This window comes from Lepidothrix coronata, unplaced genomic scaffold, assembly GCF_001604755.1.
Source record: "Lepidothrix coronata isolate B3197 unplaced genomic scaffold, Lepidothrix_coronata-1.0 Scaffold31, whole genome shotgun sequence".
Classification (NCBI taxonomy): Eukaryota; Metazoa; Chordata; class Aves; order Passeriformes; family Pipridae; genus Lepidothrix; species Lepidothrix coronata.
Genome location: NW_016690211.1, coordinates 2,233,762 through 2,255,540, shown reverse-complemented (window position 1 = coordinate 2,255,540; position 21,779 = coordinate 2,233,762). Strand labels below are relative to the sequence as shown.

Below are 21,779 nucleotides of genomic sequence, written 5' to 3'. Positions count from 1 at the left end.
ATTCACGCCAGTTTGGCCAATCACGCATAGCTGAAATCACTTTGCTTGCTTACCCTCACTCCCCTGAGTGCCAACAGGATGGAGTCATTCTGCAACTGAAATTAGTTTCAGCCCTTCCAATCAACAGAATCTAAAACTGCAGTGGACCTAAAGCCCTCTTCCCTTCCTTGCTGATATTACAGCTTGATTAAGTCATCAGCAGCCCTTGGACAAACGCCTGTTTTTATAGAACCCTTGTCAAAACTGTATACTCAGATGTATTAATTATCTCAGTTGATATGAATAACATACCATTCACTTACTGTGTGCCACTATCCTGGATACGAAAAGAACAAGGAATGATACCACAGAAGCAGAAATTATGTACTTCAAATAAAAGAAATCCAAAAAACCTCACAAAGGGCAAATTTCAATTAAAAAAAAAAAGTCCAAAACCTAACAACAAAAGATAGGCCCACTGGGAAACAATGAAGGACTATAGCATAAAGCTGTATTTATTATGCATGTTTTGATGCAAATTTGAGGACTACTAAAAGGTACAGTGTAATTAGAAACTAAAACTAGGGAAATGAGGCTATTTTGTATTATTAATTAGATCTTTATGTAAGCTAATTAATTTATAATAGTTTCAAGTGTGAAAGTGTTAAAATTGCAAATGGCGTCTATTAAATTAATTGCTCACTTTGGATTTAGAAAAATTATTTTTCTCCCTACATAAACTTTTAATTTTGGAATAGAGACTATATGAAATCTTCATTTCAACACCCAATTTATTTCTATCTCTATTGTAATAGGCACCTTCAGTGCTTTTACTTCAGCTGGTTTCTTTTTCCCATGGGCAGATGTGTCAGCTAATACTCTGATTTAAACTGGTAACAGGCCAAATGGCTATCAGTTCTTGGATGTGGTTAAGGAGCCCTTCAGTGAATCCAGACTTTGGACATTGCTCTGGCCTTGTACTGAAAGCTATTTAAAGTCATACTCCAAAAACTGGGCTAGGAAGTCTCAGGATGGATGGGGCATATGGCCTATCAATTTTCATTTACAACAAAATCTGTAATACTTCGACAGCAGTAATCTGATGGACGAGGTACAGAGAGAGAGCGGATCTTAGCTGTAAGACCACTAGATTTCTCCATCAGAAGACAACTCCTAAAAGAGGACTGCAGTTACAGTTCTAAGTTTCTGTCTACTACAGACAGAAAATTTTGAACTTGGAAAAGACTTAATTGCTTGTTTGCCTTTCAGCTTCCCCAAAGAGACCAAAGTAGCAAAATAGATGCATCTCAGCTGAAAGAAATTGCATCATTTAGCTGCATATCATGCAGATGTGAATTGCTGAGCAGATACTCAGCTTTACATATAATTGCATCATTAAGGAAGTGGATTCAGGCCTGTTTAAGAGAATGGTAATTTTTTTCAGGCTATAAACACTTTCTCAGCGACATTGGTAATTCTTCTGAGGCTTTTCCCACTCCTTTTTTTTTTAATTATTATTATTTGGATAAATCATCCAAGGGACAAAATTCTGATCTTCGCTTTGCTATTTGTACAATCAATTGCAAAGAAAAGTGAGAAACTTTCTCTATGTGCGCAAAAGTATATTCTAATCTTTTTTGAAGAAATGTAATGCATCAATTTAATATCAAATATCATGTCAAGAAAGTGAAGAGAAATAGCTGAGTCTGTATCTACAACCAATACCCTAGTAATCTATACTAAAAGAACATGGGTTTACTCAAAAACATGTCACATTCAGACTTTACATAAAGAGATTAAATGATTTTTCAAGTGCCGTAAGAAAATTTCATACCAGTATTAAAAAAAAACCAACCAAACACAACCCAAAAACTCTTCAGCGTCTTGCTAGCAACCAAGTTCAAATCCCATCAGGACTTCATCAGTGTAGACCCAATCCATCAAAGCAGTGAAAGACATCTGATTTTAAACAGGCAAGATTATATATTTAACATGAGAATGTTGCTAAGTAATTCTTCTAACATTGCCAGATAGCTTAGCACCTACAGAAATTATGAAGAATTTACAGAGCACAGGAATTGTGATGGAAAGCAACCTAAGTGACATCACTGGGAGTTTAGGCTGGAACACGATGGAAAACAAACAAGATTAATCTCATGCTTAAAAATAAATAACCATCTTATATGTGCTGCTGGATCGTTGATACACAGCAGGCCAGTTCCACTGTTCTAGTTGGCATATTCTTTGCAAGCCTTCTCCTGTGTGCTACTATCTGCCCATCACTCCAGTTAGAAAACTACTACCTTGGGCAAATATAATCGGGCTTCAGCACACATTATAAATAAATACACATCTCATCTCTTGGAGCTTTTTTATAACATGAAAATCCTGCTTGCTCTGATTTCCTGAAGTGACTCCTCGAGGCCTGGAAGACAGGTTTGGGTTCAAGGTGATTAAAAGGAATTGAAGATGCTTTGTTCGAAAAAGCTCGGTTACTGCCAAACTCTATTTCAAAATTATGAAACTCATGTTGATCTCAGGTGAACCAGAATTTGGTTAGAGATGAGCATTTTTGAACAAAACATCCTCAATTTCTTCTAATCACCTTGAACCCAAACCTGCCTTCCAGGTCTCAAAGAGCAATTGCAGAAAATCAGAGGGAGCAGGGTTTTAATTTTAAATAGCATTTAAATATAACATGCATTTCTTCCAGGAAAAAACATCTTCAAGCAGATGTAAAATTTAAGTTCAAGACCTTGGTATTTACCCTAGACTAATGAAATTACTTAACAGTTCATTACCATAGAACAAATTAATTACATGGTTTAATCGCATGCTAAATTATTCGTATGCTCCTAATCAGATTAAAACTACATAACAGAGCCTGCATGGCATTTAGGAAGTTGTTAACTTTAATACTGCAGTAAGTGAAAGCTAGTAAATGACTGACAAAGCATTTCTGAGTGCATTTCTAGATAGCCACTCAGGACTCCAAGCACTCACATATTTACTATCAATTGGTCCACCTGATAAGATTAATCAGCCTGACAGGTCTAACAGTAATCAGTGCATTTTAAATTAGTGCAGTTTTGTATGTCCTGCAGCTCATATCAATTTAAGATGTGATGTGTATTGATTTAATCGGCATCTGCAATACGCAGATTAAAGGTAACTTTAAGTCTTGGTTAAACTGATGTAGAGTTAGCATCTGAGCACATCTATTCAATGCAACTGTTTCTCAGAATAACTGCAAGCAAAATTATCTGTTTAAGAAATTCTGTATTAATGAGAAGCAGTACGATTGGCTTTCCATTGACTTTCTCTGTAAGATCATACCAGCATTGCTTCCTGGCCCTATTCCTGTGGATTTGGTGTTTTAAGTCCACACAAGGAAGAAGTACGGGAAACCTCAAGGAAAGTCTTTTTTCCTGCATTGGAGAGGTCAGAGGATATGTGACATGGGATCCAGGAACAACTTGGAAATAAGAGTGATTATTAAAGTGGAGACAAGTGGACTGCACAGTGGGTGATCAAGCCAGCCTGACATTTAAGGGAAATAAACCAAACAGCCATCCCTAGTAATCTCTAGAGTTGGTGACCTATTAAACACTTACTAGTTTAGCAAGTTTACCTTCTAGTTAATTTTCTGAGTGGGCACTTGCAGCCAGCACAGCAATACAATGAAGCCTGTCTTCTGGAATGAGTGAGGTAAAGGGAGATGCCAGGTTGCAGTTAAAAATGAACACTGGAAACTGACAGAGCTTTGTCTTGATTTCCATCACTTCCTCTAAGAAAACTCTACCAATTAAAAAATTAAGAAGGGTCTGCAAAATAAGCCATAGAAACAGACATATTAATTTTAAATGTAATTTGACAGATCTGTTTTTAGAGATGTATTTTAATGATGTCAAACAATATTTTCCATCAGCAAATCCTGAAACAGTCTGCAGCAGGAGTCAGTGGCATTATCCATTTAACAGACAGGGAAACAGAGACAATGGGAAGAGGAGCAGCTTGTATTTACACCACAGCCTAACAGCAGAGTAAGGTATGGACTGCAACCCTCTCCAATGTCTTACCTACCAAAGAATATTACAGTCTTGCAGATATACTGCTAGCCAACTTAGCATCCCAAAATAAAGCTGTAGTGGATTAAAAAAAACCAAACAACCAAATCCAAACCAACAAACTCACAGTTTGCATTAGGACAGAAAGAATTACAATTTAGAGAAAGATCAGTTCATCTGAAACACTTAAGCAACTAGCAACACTTTCTTAATAAGTGTATAGCTCTTTTACAAACAATAGGAACAAACTATGCTCTTTAGCTTCCAGTGTAGCGGAAGTAAACCTCGCCCTCCGCATATATCATTCCTCAAACATCAGACACAAACACAAGGATAGTTCTGCATTGTAACCTTTCCTTTTACACATCACAGATAAAATATGCAAACTCTGAATTGATATGCTTAAAATGAGATACTCTGCAACACACAGTGCTACAAAAATCAGAGCTGCTCAGTGCAAAGCTGGCTGGCTGATGGAGAGCACGTCCGCCTCCACAAATGTTACGACTTCCTCCTCTGCAGGAACTCCATTACAACACCATCTCATTAAAAAAATGAAACTTTGGAGCACATTCAACTGTTCATCAAAACAGAGTAGTGCATTCACAGTTTTCCATTGCTGTTTTTGTTATTTTACGTAGGACCATGAAGAAATAGATGTTTACAGATAAAATTCCCGTGGTATCAGCCGCTGAGAGCCTGAGCCTTCACCCATAACCACCATTAAGTATTTCTCAGATTCAAACCAGAAGAAAAAAATTCCATACCAAACTAGATCCCAGGACTTACATAAGACACACAGTGCAATAACAAGGAGCAGACTAAAGTGGAGGACCATAGGACTGTAGCTGGCGAGAGTTTTGTAAAACCCTGCTGGGGGCTCTCCTGATCTAGCACAACATCCAGCTCCTCTGAAGTCTGACCAGCAGCCTTGCCTCAGTACCCATTTTTATACTGAAATAGGGAGCAAGGCTCCACTGAAACCTGTCAGCAAGTCTTAGGAACTGTCTCTCTCCCTTTAATCACCACACCAGTAATCACTCTCATATCACTCAGCCCTGGGCTCTGAAAGGCAGTCTCACCAGTGTGGACACTGTCGGTATAGAAGGGAAACAGTATGACTATTCCTTTTTGTGGTTCTTACACTGAATAAATTCAATATCACAGGGAGCTTTACTTCTGGAGAGATCAAAGATTTTCATTTTTATAAAAACTTTACCATGAATAAAAACATTTAATCCTTTTTTTATGTTTAAGAAGTCATTAACGATGATACCATCCTAAAATATGTATAACACTTACCAATCACACTTGAATCATGTGTAAGCAACCATTTCACAATAAGCATGATGACTCTAACTGCTCTTAGGTTCTACTACAAAGTGTACAGCAGCATTAAATACAGCAGCATTCTGCATAGATTATATTTTCCCCAACATTACTAAACCTGTGAAATATCACAGCAGATATGAGTTTTGAATTGCCCTGATGCATAAATTAGTCCTGATTTTTAGTTCACTTATTGCATACAAGTTTTTCTTCAGCCATCAGACTTGATAACAGGTGACTAGATTCATATAATAAAAAAGGGTCACACTTAAATGCAAAGGGTTTAAGCTCTTGTCTGGTAACACATTCTTAACAGCACATCAAATATGACAGCCCCTTGTGAATAACAGCATTTCCTAAGGATTGGGATGCTTTCCTCCCTTCTGAAAGTTCAGAATTATTAGCCTTCATTTACAAACAGGAAACTGAAACACAGCGAGGTTACAGAGGATGACAGAATCCGAGTGAGTCTGTAGTGGAGCTCAAAAGCAAGGCCAGACCCCGAGTCCAAGCTGTGTGCTCCCAGTGCTAGGCACGCTTTTTGCAACTGCTGCTTGCAGAGAATCAGGAATGGGCAGTTTAGCTAGGGATCAACTGGCTCTCTGGGCACAGAAAGCCAAGAAAACACAGCACAGAAACAGTTTTCTGTATGGTTGTTTTGTGATGTTTCAGCTATAAAATAATAGAAGCCATTCATAAATTGTTTTTCAAGTGTGTTTAACTCCGTATGAGAAGGCATGGTAACCACAACAAAAAATGCTTTGGTTAAGGAGGTCCCTAATGACTAAGTTACACCTACTTTACAAGCATTTTTACAAGTAACTTTTCACTATTCTGACCTTCTTATTTTCTCAGTGAAATTGTTTAAGTATAAACGAATCTCCCAAGCAGAGATCCATGGCGCAATGAATGCATCCAGTGTTCTATCATCTGGTTTCAGAAACATTAAGAACATGGATACAGGATAACAAGTTCTATCTATTGGTATCGTAACCAAAGCAAGAAGTATCTAGAACGTCTCTTCTATTTAATGACATTACAATTGTGTACACTTAGACAGGAATAGCCAGTTCAAGTCTCATAAAACTGCTACAGCCCACAGATAGCAGCTGTAAAGTCTCATGCAGCAATTTAACACTAGATAACAGCTTTTCAGCTTCATGACATGAGCAGTCACAGGTCTGAATCCCTTACACCACAGTGTATTTCCGTGATCCAAATTTACCCCATTGTATTTTGATTAAGCTTTCAGTAATACATTCTAGATATGAATTTGAACCAAAAGGTGGATTAAAACTACATGTCATTTAAGTATCATTTAAACCATGATTTGTTATCTACAATGTTTTGCTATGCATTTTCACCTTATCCCTTGCTTGTAAAATACAGACTTTCTTTCTCTATTTTCTTCACGAATGTGCATTTACAAAGTCAGGCAATTAATACCCTAAATGACACTATAAATGAGAACCGTCTCATTAAAATGCAATATAATAATTTTTCTCTGACAATGGCAAATAGCCTTTAAACACTTCTAAGAGTCACCAAGCCCTCTATCTACAAATATTGGCTACTAGAAGTTGACAGAAATGGGCTTGAAGCCATCAATTTAATCAGGATTGAATTTGACAGTGTTAATTCACAGATCTCTATTGTCCTGGGTAATAAAATATGACAATTAGATCCCAATCAGAATTCTGTATACTGCATATTATAATTATCACCTCCCACAGGAATGAATCATGGGATCTGTGAGGATTATCTGCAGGGCTACAGGCTACTATTGAACCCTCTGCTTAGCCAACATTGGTAATAAAGGCACTCACAGGTAAGATAAAAGTTATCACACTACCTCAAATGTCAGCAGGGGATGGATGATGCTTCACGCCTCCCTCAGCTCAACTGCAATCCATGACCTTCTCCAGCCATCCCAGCACCTACATGAAAGCAGAAGAAACAGACAAGGGATGAGTTCTGAAACAGCAAAGGTCACCCGCGGTGGGAGGGCAACATAACAAAATCCAAATGGGTGTCCTGGCACTGCTATGCCTCAGGGAAGGCTATCAGCAGGGCAATCTGCCTGGCAGCCCTGAGTGCAGCACCTGGGCTTCTCACTCAAACAGCAGCAGTGGCCTGAAAACCCGTGTCACTGAGGCCCTGCCAAGCCACAGGACCCTGTGCTAACCTTGACATTAAAATGGACCAACAGAGATTTAAATGGCAAAGAGACATCAGGGTGACTGACCAACTCTCATTCTTAATGCACATTCCTGCTGAAAATCACCTGCACTGGAACTAATCTCTGAGTCACCCAGAGGATGAGTAGTACCTCACTACTCCTATGACTACTTCAGAGAATAAATTGCAGTGTGGTAACTTATAAACTGGTAATTTTAAGAAAATAACATTTCCTTTTTCTCTAAAAGAAAAGTGTCTGAACCTCAGGAAAATGGCATGCTGTTGAAAAAGAAAAAGGCAGTACATCACTTGTTATGTTCAGAATTCCTAAGCACATTATCACTGCCATGATATCTGGCACAGCAGCAGCACCCAAAATGGCTTTGAATTAGTAGTATCTCTATGTTTAATAAAAATAACAGGAATTCAACATGGAACGTTACTTCTTCCCAAAGATGCAAGTCAGCTTTTAAATGCATCTTAAAAAAGTTGGCCATCGTGCCCACATTATTTGAATAATTCATAATAATCTGGTTTCTAGTGGGTGGGGCTATGAAAAGAAGTCCAGATTTCACAGTATCAGACTCTTTAAATTACCACCAAAAAAAAAAAAAAGGCAGTCTGCAACACCCCACAAATAACACCTGAAGAAATACTGTGTACATTCGAGGTGCTGGAGCAGATCCAGAGAAGGGCAACAAGGCTGGTGAAGGGACTGGAACACAAGTCCTATGAGGAGAGGCTGAGGGAGCTGGGGTTGTTCAGCCTGGGGAAGAGAAGGGTCAGGGGAGACCTCATCACTCTGTACAACTCCCTGAAAGGAGGTTGTAGCCAGGTGGGGGTTGGTCTCTTCTCCCTGGGAAGCAGCAGTAGGACAAGAGGGCACAGGCTTAAGCTGTGCCAGAGGAGATTTAGGTTGGATATTAGGAAGAAATTCTTTACAGAGAATTTCAGGTATTGGAATGGGCTGCCCAGGGAAGTGGTGGATTCTCTGTCCCTGGAGGTGTTTAAGATGAGACTGGATGTGGCACTTAGTGCCATGGTCTAGTAACCACGGCAGTGTTGGATCAAGGGTTGGACTTGATGATCTTGGAGGTCTTTTCCAACCCGGCTGATTCTATGATTCTGTGATTCAGATATAATGTTCTGGGGTCACACTGCCATAGCTTTAATAAGACCTTAACAAGAAATAAGCAACATTAAAAGAGAGTTTTCTTTGATTGAGTTAATACTAGCTGAACAAAGAGCAGGAGGAATTTTTTCGCATCCATAGAACTGTCTTCCTTTTAGGTGTATAACTTTAATGTATGGATAAACAACTAAATAATAAATAATGGAAAGCAAAATGTGATTCTGAATGAAAATTTCATTAGTATGTCTCTGGAATCCTTCTCTAGTGCAATGTGTAAAAGGCTGTCACCTCTGTTTTTATATTAAAAAAACCAAAACAACACCTACCCAACTACTAAATGAAAAAATCATTGAACTTAAAGAAAAATTAAACATATATTTGAAAAGAACAGAAGGTAATTTTCATGCAAACCCAAAAATAATATATTATTATAAAATATATCATCCTACGTGTGGTTAGCTGAAGTGAAACCTGAAAGCAGGGGTCCCTCCTGGTTTGCATCATGAAACAAGTGGACTAGACAGGTCTGGACATAGTAAGTCTTTACCCTGTTCTACCCTGTAATATGCACAGCCAAGTGCTATGATGCCAATTTTTTGAAAGAGCCTGCATATATAATTCCACCAGAGTCTTGTTCATGTAATTTCTCATTTTCAAAAGAAGTCTGAATTTCAGAGAGAATAACTGATCAGTAAGCCTCTCTTTTCCAAAAATAAAGGGACAGCTTAGTCTGAAACAAACATAAAGTCTAAGCCAACTGTTGACTGAAGTAAGCTACCAAGGACTACTGACAAATTCCTGTTACAAAACACTCAGTAGGGCATTAACAAGGGGAAATGACCTTTTAATGACAAAGCAGAATCCTTTTACAACAGGACAAAGAAAATTATTCCAGTAGTCTTTCCAAAATATTTTGAAATCCAGCTCAAGAGCAGAAAAGATCTCTTAGCTACTTTATGGGCAACGAAGGAAAGTGTCCTAACTTCTGATTACCTGATTGTACTCAGAACATTTTGTTTCTCTCTTGGCAGCTGTGACAATGTGCTCCAACCCTTGCCTTTTTCTGCTTGAGCAACAGACACCAGCAGTGGTTGTGATGGCTACATCTGGCTTACAGATATCAACACAACAGTTAAGGGCCATAAATCTTGCTTGACATCTAAGGGCCCTGAGTCTTGTTGAACAGCTAAGGGCTAGCAGCCAACTGAAATATGGCTGCTACACAAATATGACTGTCGGTCAATCATCTTACTCCATAAATAGTGGACAGCCCAAGGCCTGTCCAGCTCTCCTGCAGGGCAGCAGGCTGCATGCCAGGCTCTCTCCTTGAGTACAGACACCTCTCAAGGCTACTCCTTAAGAATGAGAGATTCTTTCCCATAAAAGATTCTTGGTAAGTGATTAGTAGCATGCTAAACTTTGGAATCTTGACATAAAATATTGATTGTGCACATACAATTCTTCAGGTATAAACTGTTGACCAAGTCTGGGACTAAGTCTGAATCCAGACATATCTGAACTCCCCTCAGAAAATTTAGAATGTGTGGGGATCCTTTCTGAACCTCATGACTCAGTGGGAGGCTCTCCTGAACAGTTTTGTCTGACTCCATCCTCTGTGCTGTAAACAATCAAACACACATTGCCACCCAACATCGTTAAACTGCTGACTCATTGGCCAAACTTTGTGAAATCAGTGCTCTACATCAATAAACATTTTGTAACTTTTCTCTAGCAAGTGAAGTGAGTCACTCCACCTGCGACAGCAGCAAGTGGAGATAGCACAAAAAATGCCAGCAGCAATATCATTATTTGCAGTAATGTAGTTTAAAACAAGCCACACAAGCACAAAGACAGTTATATTTACACTTGGCTCTGACAGGTGTGAAAAACAGGCACTAGTGTACCTAGGTAATGAGCTAGATATTCAAATGAGAAGCAGTCTCCCTCTAAATAGAAAAACTGCAGCTTCAGCAAAAGGAGAACACAGATTCACATGAACAAACAATACAGGTGAGGCCTTTTTTCCAGAGACACATATTTTGACAGAAACATATTACTGTAACCCACATGGCAAACAAAAGGATTGCAGCACTGAAATTAGAGAGGGCCCATCCAGACTAGTTTGCTTCACAAAATAAGAAACAGACTCAGACTCATCACTCCCTCATTGGGATGTGAGCATCTTAGCCCTTTATTATCTTCTCATTACGTCATAAGCTAACGTACCAAAAAATAATATGGACAAGACGGTATGGGCCCAAATGTGCCAAAAGTTCTTTTGGTCTTCAAAAGAGCATCTAAGGAAACGCCCAGTGATAAAAAAAAGTTGGAAAGGCTTTCACCCCTGTCCCATGTAAAATCTTAATAGAAAAATTGATGAAGTACCAACTAGGTAAGAGTACAGTGAAATGTACTGAAAACTAGCTGAAATGCCTGGCTCAAAGGGTTTCAGGCAGTGGTACAAAGTCCAGCTGAGGGTTAGTCACTAGTGATGCAGTCCAAGAGTAAGTGCTGTTTAAATCTCCCCTAATAACCTTTTCCCTGAAGAGGTAACAAAACAGTGGAACAGACTGCTTAGAAAGATTGTAGAGTCTAAGGCTACTCAAAACCCAGATGGACATGGCTCAGTACAACTGCGTTAATAAAATCCTGCTCTGTACAGGAGAGTCAGACTAGATGATATTCAGGGTTCCCTTCCAACCTTAATAATTCCACAATTTCACAATTCTGTATATTTACATAACTGAAAAGCTGCAGGCAGCAGACAAAAAAGATGAGGGTATAAATGACAGGCTTTGGAAGAAAGATGGCAAACTATGGACACGCCGTGATTGCATGGACCATTGACAAAGAGTGTATCATTTCCAGCCAGACACATGACCTGGATTCACAAGTCCTAAGAGACTGTTCAGGAGTTCTGCCCCTCCATTATACTGGGCTACCAACAGATGCAACAGAGGATCTCTGGCATCTGTGACAAACTATTTCCAGAGCATTTGTGCTTCTAAGATTTGGCCTAAGGAATCCTAATTTTCTCTTTATTCTATTTCTCCTGTATTTTACTTCCTTCCATTTCTAGTTAAACAACTCCTCAACAACTAAATTCAAAGGACAACAAAACATAATTTGCCTGAGATGTATTCTAATTGTATCTGATAAGCACTTCATTAATTTCTCTAGGTTGCATCAATTGTGATATGTGGCACTTGCTGAGAGTCTTGAACTGCTTTCTCCTAAACCCATTTTGAAAATATTTATCTCAAACAGAAGGAAAAATGGGCTCTTCATATATATTTTTAAGTTTTCTCCATTCAAGTCATTCCATCCATTTGCTGGCAAGTTGAATATGAGTCAGCAGTGCCCTGGCAGTGAAAAGGGCCAATCATGTCCAGGGAGGCATCAGGCAAAGCATCAGCAAGTGGTCGAGGGAGGGGATTCTCCTGCTCTGCTCTGCACTGGGGCGGCCTCACCTCAAGTCCTGTGTGCAGTTTGGGGCACCACAACATAAGAATGACATCAGGTTGTTAAAGTGTGTCCAGAGGAGGGTCACCAAGGTGGTGAAGGGCCTTGAGGGCAAGATTTATGAGGAGCATCTGAGGTCACTTGGCTTGTTCAGCCTGGAGAAGAGGAGGCTGAGGGAGCACCTCACAGATGTGTACACCTTTCTGATGGGGGGCAGCAGAGCAGGAGGTGCTGATCTCTGTGGTGACCAGGGCCAGCACATGAAGAAGTGGAATGAAGCTGCACCAGGGGAAGTTCAGATTTGACATTAGGAAAAGGTTCTTCACTAAGACAGTGATCTGCCACTAAAACAGGCTCCCCAGGGAAGCTAGTCATGGCATCAAACCTGTCAGGAGTCCAAAGAGTTCTGGACAATGCCAGGAGTCTCTGGTCCTGTGAGGAGCAGAGTCAGACTCCATGATCCTTATGGGTCCTTTCCAACTTTAGATATTGTGTGATTCTATGATCTTTTTGAAGTTCAAAATCTACTTCTCTAATACAATGAGGTTTCACATCCTCAGCTGAAATATAATTCTTGCAACTGTGAACTCACTCGTTAACATCTCTCACCAACTTTCTCCTTTGCACAGGAATTCCCTAAATTCTTTCAAGGAAACACTTACAAAACCCATCAGAACTTCCATCATCATTCCCTTTCTCTTCTATTTGATAGCTAAGGCTTTTAATCTGTTTTTGTCCTCTAATCTTTACACTTTCCTTTCTTTACACAGCATACGCTGGACAAGGAATCACATTCTAGTTCCAAATTAGAGCCTTTTCCCCCCCCCGAACTTATTCATATCCTTAGGAGTCTAACAATAAATCTTGCCCTTCATGCTTTAAATACTTCACTGAACCACATTTCTGTTCTCACAGACTTGGCAGTCTTTGCCTCTTTGACATAACAATAACCGGAACATTTTCTTAGCAGCACTAATCTGAGTAACAACTGATATTTGTTTTGGCACTTGTAGTAGAGATGAAAAATGAATTTATGTTTTCCACTGCATTATGCTTACGAGTGTATATGTGGACAGGATAGCTCACAAGGTCTGCACCACAGTGCAAGGCCAAATATAGGAATTAATACACCTCTTCAGCTTTTTAAAAGAAACCCATCAGTGTTGTAAAGGAGGCAAACAGGTAAGAAATCCAAACTTTCTAAGTAAGTAGCAATTTCACTTGATATACAAGATAGCTCTTGTGGTATCCAGAAATCCAGACTGTCTTCCATAAGTGAAGTATGTCATTTTCCCAGCTACAGTTAATGATCTTATTGGGTGGAAGAATGTTATGAAAAATAGTTTAGTCAATGTTTACAGACGGTATTTTGAGATCTGGACAGCTGGAAATCCAGAACTCTATTACCTGAAACTGCTGCTGACATATCAATAACTTAAAAGGGAAAGTTTCTTGATAAATTAACACAGAAATGTCGAGCACAAGATTAGAAAAAAGATGTATTACTGGATTTTTGTAGCCACTTCTAGTGTCCACACTTAAGAGACTAACAAACATCAAAAGAACATGGACCTAAAAATGTTGCTTGAAGTCTGGGACAACTTTTTAGAACCAAGATAAAAGCCCTAGTTTATTGAGAAAAATACATAATGGATTACTGTACCTGATAATAATCCATATGTGGAAGAAGCAATAAACACTAGATTGCTCTTCAATAAAACATAAGACATAATGATGAATTGAGAATGGAAATAAGGAAAAAAAATCTTTTATGAGGCTGAAGCAAAATGAAAACTGGAATTTACTAGAGGCTGAATAATAGCAATAATTAAAAATACCCATCACTTCAATTTGCTTTTCACATAAATTACTAGGTACAAGCAGCTGTAACAGAAATAGAGAAAATATGGTGATATAAGACTGTCAGGCATTATATGGTCTAATCCCACTCTTCACAGCCAGATCAATTAATTCTTGCTTAACTCTCATCTCTGACTACTGGATTTTTCTAAACACCAACAAAGACCTGTGAAGATTTTGCAGCCTCAACAAGCAATCTATCCCAACGCATCTATCCCATTCCACTAGGAAAGTTACTTTGATATGTACCTCAAGCCTCTCTTGATGCAATTCAATTTCTCTACTTCCCCTGCCTTGCCCCCATAAGACTATAGATCAGATTATCCCTGCCCTTTTCATAGTCTTTTACCTACCTGAAGACTGTTACACTTCCCTACCTCTCTAGATCACACAAAACATACTTTTCAACTAAGTTTTCCAGATTATGGATCATTCTCAGGGACTCATTCTCAACAGACTCTCTCCAGTTAGTCCAAGTCTGAAAGCAAAGCAGAAACTTCCTTACTTCTTTAGGTAGTTCTTTTTCAGCTTTATATATCCTGCTATATCTCTCCTTTTGCAAGTGGATGGCAATTGCATTCTTGAGCCACAATCAGCCAGCTCCAGATAATTTTCTGCAAAACTGGAAAGCCTAGCTTTTGAATAATAAGGTTCCCTTTCCTATTGACATCTTCATCTTATTTTTCAGTAAGCATTTCTCAATAGGCAAAAAAAATGTTGATGGACATGGAAAAACAAAGTTATTAACTAAAGCAAAGATAAAAACTGTGGTTCAGGGAATTGGGACTGTAAAAAGGTAGAAGAAAGAAAATACAGAATTTTCCAAAAGGAAATAAAGAACTTAAAGAAAATCACCTGTTAAATGCATTTTGCCAAAATTTTTACTGCTATAAGAAAAAACATGGTGTATAGAATGATTTGGCAAACTGTTAATACAGAAATATACAAACAATATATATTGGATCAAAAAGCTCATGACAACTAGCACAGTGGGTAAATAGTGCAGTGCTTTGAAATACAGGGCTTGAAATTCAGAGATAAAAATTTTATTTTAGGCTTACTGGTGCCTTAGTATGTAACTTGGGCAAAGTTACAACCTCCATAGTTTCATTTTTTTCCCTACTTTTTGAAATGGTGTAACCTTAGGACATTGTTCTTGAGAACAAAGTAGAGAACTGTAGGGGACAGTAGCAAATTTACCTCATCTCCATCATTGCTATGTTTGAGCTTAGTTTGGCTGTTAAGTCTTGCAGCTGCTACCCTAAGCATTATTAAAGATCTCAATTTTTAAATTACTAGCTTTTCAAGTTCTAAAAATAGCTCACATTCAAACAAAGACCTGTGAGTGGTCACTTTCTTCAAACTTCCCTTCACTCAACAGCAAATACAAAAAGCCCACTTTGTTGTCGTGTCCCAAAACAGCCTCTCTGTGAGTAGCTCAGTCACTTCTGTTTCCTCAAAAAAATCTAACATTTGCCTTTTCAGTTTCCCAGGGGTCAGATTTCACTGACAGAAGAAACACAACGCTTCGTGAGTGTATTTCACCCAAAATTATGTAGCAAAATGGACAGATCTTTCTATACTTTTGAAGTACATTCTCAGCTTTTCAGTCCTGAACTGCACTTCCTCAGGCCTTTTGCAGAGTCAGGGAATCTGGACATCACTTGGCTATGCAGAGCAACGCCTAAAACCCACACTGCTGAGCATTCAGCTCCAAGGTCAGCATGACTGGTGCTATCAAGAAAGAGTGCATGTGAATACCTTAACCATTAAAGAAAGGGGGTTATCCAAGTTTGCTAAGAAGAAAGATGCTGAAGTCAGCCAGGAGCAACAAATGCAGCTGGCAAGTGCATATGTATGAAGGGCTGAAGGGCTAAAATGAAGCCTTCCATCCTCTAAATCCCCAACCATGGGCTGTTCCTTGAGTTAGGCATCCAAGCCTGATCAGCTGTTCCTGCAATGCTGAGATACTCATGGCTTCTAGTACTACTGGAATATGAGTGAATGTATTAATCACATTAAATATAAACATTTTGTTAACAGAAAATACTGATCTTAGTTTTGTTCATCAACAATTACTACTGAGATTTCATTTAAGACGGCAGCAAGAGTGACTAAGATTTACATTTTAGTTGTGGCTTTTCTATTGCCCTCTCTTAGTTTTCTGGGATGAATTACTAGCAAGCTACATATGTATTTTATGTATTTTCATATTCTAAATATATTTCTCTTATGACAATCCTCTACAATTTTGGAAAACAAATACTCTTAATGCTAGAGAGCTGCCTGTTTAACGAAGCCAGAGGAGCGATATATGCTATGGCTTTTAAGAGCAGCTTTCCAAACTCTAAAAATTGCTTAAGAAGACACATTTCTTGCTGGTTTTAGTCTCCCCTTTCTTCATGTTTTCAAAATGTCTAGTTTCTAAAATCTAAATCTGAAGAATGACCTTAGAAGAAAAAAAGCTAATAGATCAGAAAAAAAAAATCTTTTAAAGGTCTCAGGCAAAGGCGCTAAACATTTTATTTCAGAAACAAATATTTCATCTGGGGAGATCTCAAATCCAGATTCTTAACTCAAGAAAGATTATACATGGCATTATTGGCCTGTACCATCCATGAAAATAGAGACCCAGAAGAGATATCCCATGTCAAAATGACACTATATAGTTGATTCCATATTCCATATTTTTCTTCCATTCTATTTTAAAAGCAGTCCCCATTTGCTTCTGGTTATTACTCTAATCAACAGAAGGAACACAACTCCAGAATACCTCTCTGCAAGTTGATTACAATGAGGCACTTGGGAAATCTGAGCATTTAATCCAAAGGCCTTCCATTCATATTCCCTAGGACTGCCTTGGCTTGCATATATGTATACGTTTAAATTGTAGGACTTTATGTATATGATATGAGTTTGTACCTGTTTCATCTTGTGAGTTCTTACTACAGCTGTCATTTATTTTAAGTTCTGCTTCTGATTTTCATGTATATTTGCTTCCATGCTGCCTCTTTAGCTTGAAGTATTTTTAATACATCTCAGGAAAGGTGCAAGACAACATGCTGCCCAGCTGATGAAAAACAGAGTCTAACTATAAGAGCACCAGTATCAAAAATTAAGGTTTCTTTACATGTGGCTAACTAGGAAACAGAAAGTATCTGTGGCACAAATTTTTGTGGGTTTTTTTTTGGGGGGGGGAGAATAGTCAGAATATACATAGGAGTGGGGTGGAGAATTCCTCCAGAGTATGTTTTACCTGAGGTGTCAAGTGAAAATATGTATCTTGTGCAATTCACATTTTCAGCCAAATACTTCTCCATTGATCTAGGCTTGTTTTCTAAAAATATTAAATCAACAATCTTAAATCAGACTCAGGAATCCAAAGAGGCCTATTTTCACAGGCTCACAGGAACACCACTGATGGCAGAATTCAGACAGCCTCTAGCCTGTACCCAATATTAGAATGAATTAGAAATATTAATTTACTTATGTATTTACATCATGTCATGTAAGTATTTATTGGCAATTTTCTCATGTTTGGTTACATAGTACACATCAGAAATGCCACGTAATTGCAAAAGAGAATCAGGTAAACTCACTTAACACTTTCAATTAAAATCAACACAGAGTACTTCCTCTTTCCATTTCAGTATGCAGACATCACAAGGGGTCCCTGAAGAGATTCTCATGTGCCAAATCAGATAATCTCTAATAACTTCCTTATGAGACACTTATAACTAGATGGTAAATGATGTCATTAAAAACGAAGGGATTGGCAGTTTTGTTGCATTTCTAAGGTATGTTTCTAAGGTATGTTTATCAACATCTTTGTAAATTTTACTTCCTCTGTATAAAAGTGACTTGCAAGTTATCAAGTACTCACAATTATTACAACAGGAAAAGAAGCTAAAGCAAAAAAAATGTGGGTTTTTCATTTCTCCTTAAACTCAGGTTATTTCAGAAGTTTCATCACAGTGGACTAATTGATGCTGACAGTAAGTGACTAGGAGATGTCACAGAGATTGCTTCTGGGCATAATAACTACTGTCTACCACAAAGCACGTGCATTTATACAGATGCAAATTATTATTCCTTGTTCTGCTGAATGGTAAGTTTAATGTAAAGTTCATTTATTCTTCATCTGTTCTTCTAAGATGGAATCCTCATTTTCCATTACTGAATCACTAATTTAATGAAGCTCTAATTTACCTTGTCAATGTTTAAGAATCTAGACTAGGGATTCAAGGGTTCCATTTTGTTACAGTGTGAGTCTTTAAAAAGATTAATTACAAGCAGTTATTTCTGTAAGCAGTTCTGTACTGGGCACAAAGAAAAATCAATTTTCTGAAACCTGAACATGATTTGAAAAAATAATACACCAAACTCAGAATGAAAACAAGTGATCTATACAGATGAACAAAAAATAAGTATTACTGAATAGAAACACTGGGGTTTTTTAAAACAGAGAAAAGGCAGCATACTTCAACTTTCACTTCAACTTGTTCTTCATAACTCCAGTGCATGCTACCTTGCCTTGCCAAAAATAATGAATTACAACAGTGGACAGCAGTTAGATTGCCAGGGCAGCATGAATCACTGTCAGACTGAAAACTCACAACAGTGATACTTTTAAAGATAAAAGTATCATTTCAACATTTGGTCACAGATCTGAAAAAATATATAGATAAATGGATTTGAGAAATTTTCAGAGTGCTTTGCTTCCTTCTAAAGTACCACATAAGTCCTCAGACCACATGTTGACATCAGCAAATTTTGGTAATTTTATGACTTGTAACTTTTGATTAGTGATTTGATTCTTTTACAAAATATAGTTTATCTTGGTAGATGATCAAGCATGGATCTAAAAATGAAAGAAACTATTTCCAGCAACTTGAGTTGTGATAGCAGTGTGAGAAGCTGGAAGTGCTTCTCACCACAGTGAGTGCCTTTCTCCAAACCCATGAATTTTGTATGAAAATTATCACATAAAATCAGACCAAAATACTAAAGCAAGATGCAGCTACCATCCCTTGAATCTGTTGTTTCTGAGGATTATTAGCCTGCTATAGAGAGCCCAGCAGAGATCAAATCCGCTATACACATCCATCTGTGAAAGCCAGTTCACAGAATTCGCACAGAATTCTCGAAGCAGAATGAGATTATCCTGTGATAGCTTTTCCTACCAGAAGCAATCCATTCCTTTAACCACAACTGAAATGAGGCCCAACAGAAGAAATCAGAAGAGTTCCACCCCAATAACAAACTGAATTACTTTGCTAATTTACATAGAAAAGCCAGTTTCAAACTAACAACACATCCTCTTTTTTCCTAAGCATACCACAGACCCCCTCCTTCAGTATGTCCCAGCTGCCACAATGACTATGGGATATGCCAAGACTGGCAGGTAGAATATATGTCATGCCCCTCACAGTCCCATCTTTCAAAAGGAGTTCATACTCTTGGAATGGCTCCTAAGCATCTTTCAGCTGCTGGATGAATATGACGTGGTGGGACCTATCACATCTCACCTGTCACCACAAAAGTAGTGTATGAATAAGGACTTAGGTGAATGAGCACAGATGGATTCAATTCTAACAGTGCAAGAAACAGCTCAAATGCCACTCACTGTGCATAAGAAAAATTAGGTGAGAAAAAGTAAGATTGGAGGTCTAAAACAGACTGGGAAGAGAGTGGAATGAAACGTGTAGAGAAATTAAGAGCTTAATACAATATTCGCTATGTCATACTCATGGCGAGGCTTCGCGAACGAAGATTTGGGAAGGCTCTATCCACATTTGCTACAGGCACGCTGGTGGCTTATGAGGCCAATACGTGACAGACATATCCGATTGCAAAAGGCACAGCAGAAAGACTCCTTAGGTGGTGTATTCTGCAATACACGGTTCTTTCTGTGTTGCCTTTTTTCCTCGAGAGTGATCCTGTGTGTGTTCTCGAAGGAGACAGCAGCGTTATAGATGGTGTGTCTCCAGGCCTCCCGATTTGAGGCCAGAGTAGACCAGTTATGGTGATCAATATGGCCAAGGCTGAGATGTTGTTTCAGGGAGTCTGAAACATGGGTCATCTACCGCCACCACCTGCGACTCCTCGAACGCTTCCATCAACGCTGCCTCCGTTCAATCTTAAACATCCACTGGTCAGATTATGTGACCAATACATCTGTTCTAGAGCAAGCAGCTGTCACAAGTATTGAGGCCATGTTACTGAGAACGCAGCTGCGATGGGCAGGGCACGTCTCAAGGATGAAGGACCACCGCCTGCCTAAGATCCTGCTCTATGGTGAACTTGCCACTGGCTGCCGCAAGAGAGGAGCCCCGAAGAAAAGATTCGCTATGTACACTTAGTTCAAAGGGATGAGAAAGACTGCACAGGGAGGGCAAGACAGAAGGCAAACAAAGTCAGGTAGAGTAAATATGTAGGTGAGGCAGCTCGATGTCGTGTACCAGAATTCGCACATCTCATTCCCCATGAGCCAGCAGACAGCCTATGGCAAAAAATTTCAAAATAGCCCAGAAAGATTCAAAACAGACCAACAAAACTCACAGGAGATGACACAGTCTGTACTGATCAACAGCCTGTCTCCAGGCTGGCCCCAGGTTGGCTCTTCCCATGTGGGCAATGACTCAAGGACAGCATCACTCTGGCAGCATGGGTGGTGTCGCTCTGCTACAGAGGCCCAGCTTCTTTTCTAGGTACCCGAAAAGTGCTTCAGAGGCATTTGGCAGAACACTGAACAAACTCTGCGTTCACTTTATGAGTCAACATTTAAGCCCAGGAAAGAGAAGGTAATTATGGGCCACATCAATCTTCTACTTACCAAGAGATCTCTGAACAGCACAGATAAAAGATAACAGGAAGCTGCCTAACAGCTACTCCAGATGGGCCACTGTCCCAGTGCTGCCACAAGGTCACCAGCCAGAAGAACTCATCTAAGACTCTTCCCCTGTGGTTTCTTTCCTTTTTGAGGCAGCAAGAAAGGAGTGGATTAGTGTCAAAACAATTTGAAGACTTCTCTCAAGTATTAAGTAGATGAAACTTTTTTTTGGTCTAAGTCCTTCAGCTCCTTCCTCTTGCTCTCTGTCCTACTACCCCTCTCTTCGTCGTCTTCATGCTTTCTTCTGACCTTCCATGCTCTTCTGCCTCTCCTTTTCCATTACAAATGTGTTCAGTATTTCTAATCTTATAAAATTCTCTGTCCTCTCAGCCCAGAAGTATCATGAGTCTTTCCACAATTTTCATGTCAAACTCATCAAACAGTGCATCCTCTCATTGAAGGTCTCATCCTCCAGTTTGTGGGCCTGACTCCTGAAGGATGGATCTTTTACACCTCAAGAAAGTTTCTGACGATCTGTTTTTGGAGGCAACTCAGAATCTGAATCCAATCTCAGTCTCCTTTGCTCACTCTTCTGATTGAAATCCCCAAATCTGTTTTTTTCTGGTGATTACCTTCCATGGAGCTCCTCATTTCTACATTCACAGTGCTCCCTCCTTCCCCTTTATCTATTGGAAATCTCACCCAGAATCACCACCTTTGCCTATATGTAAAACACTGAGAATATTCCTCCTACCTCTTAATTCAAATTAATTTATCTTGTCACACTGAAAAATACAGTTGGGAGTAAGTTTAAAATAACTGTAAACTCAAATCGAATTTCACAGAACTGAGATGCAAAAAAAGTCTGCAGAAACTCTCTTTTCTTCCCCCTGAACTTAGGACTGACTAAGTACTAAGTTCTACTAAGTACTACTATATT

General features: G+C 38.9%; 1 protein-coding gene across 4 annotated transcripts in view; it reads right to left on the bottom strand.

Moving 5' to 3' along the window:
* Window positions 1–21,779, bottom strand: part of GHR (growth hormone receptor) — a 162,946-nt gene that overhangs the window by 75,023 nt on the left and 66,144 nt on the right. For 3 of the 4 annotated variants that reach the window (XM_017811170.1, XM_017811169.1, XM_017811171.1), the window contains one exon: window positions 7,228–7,312. The exons of the other annotated variant lie outside the window; for it this stretch is intronic. The gene's annotated coding sequence lies outside the window, so the exon portion shown is untranslated. The remainder of the gene's footprint in view (window positions 1–7,227; window positions 7,313–21,779) is intronic. 4 annotated transcript variants of the gene reach the window in all.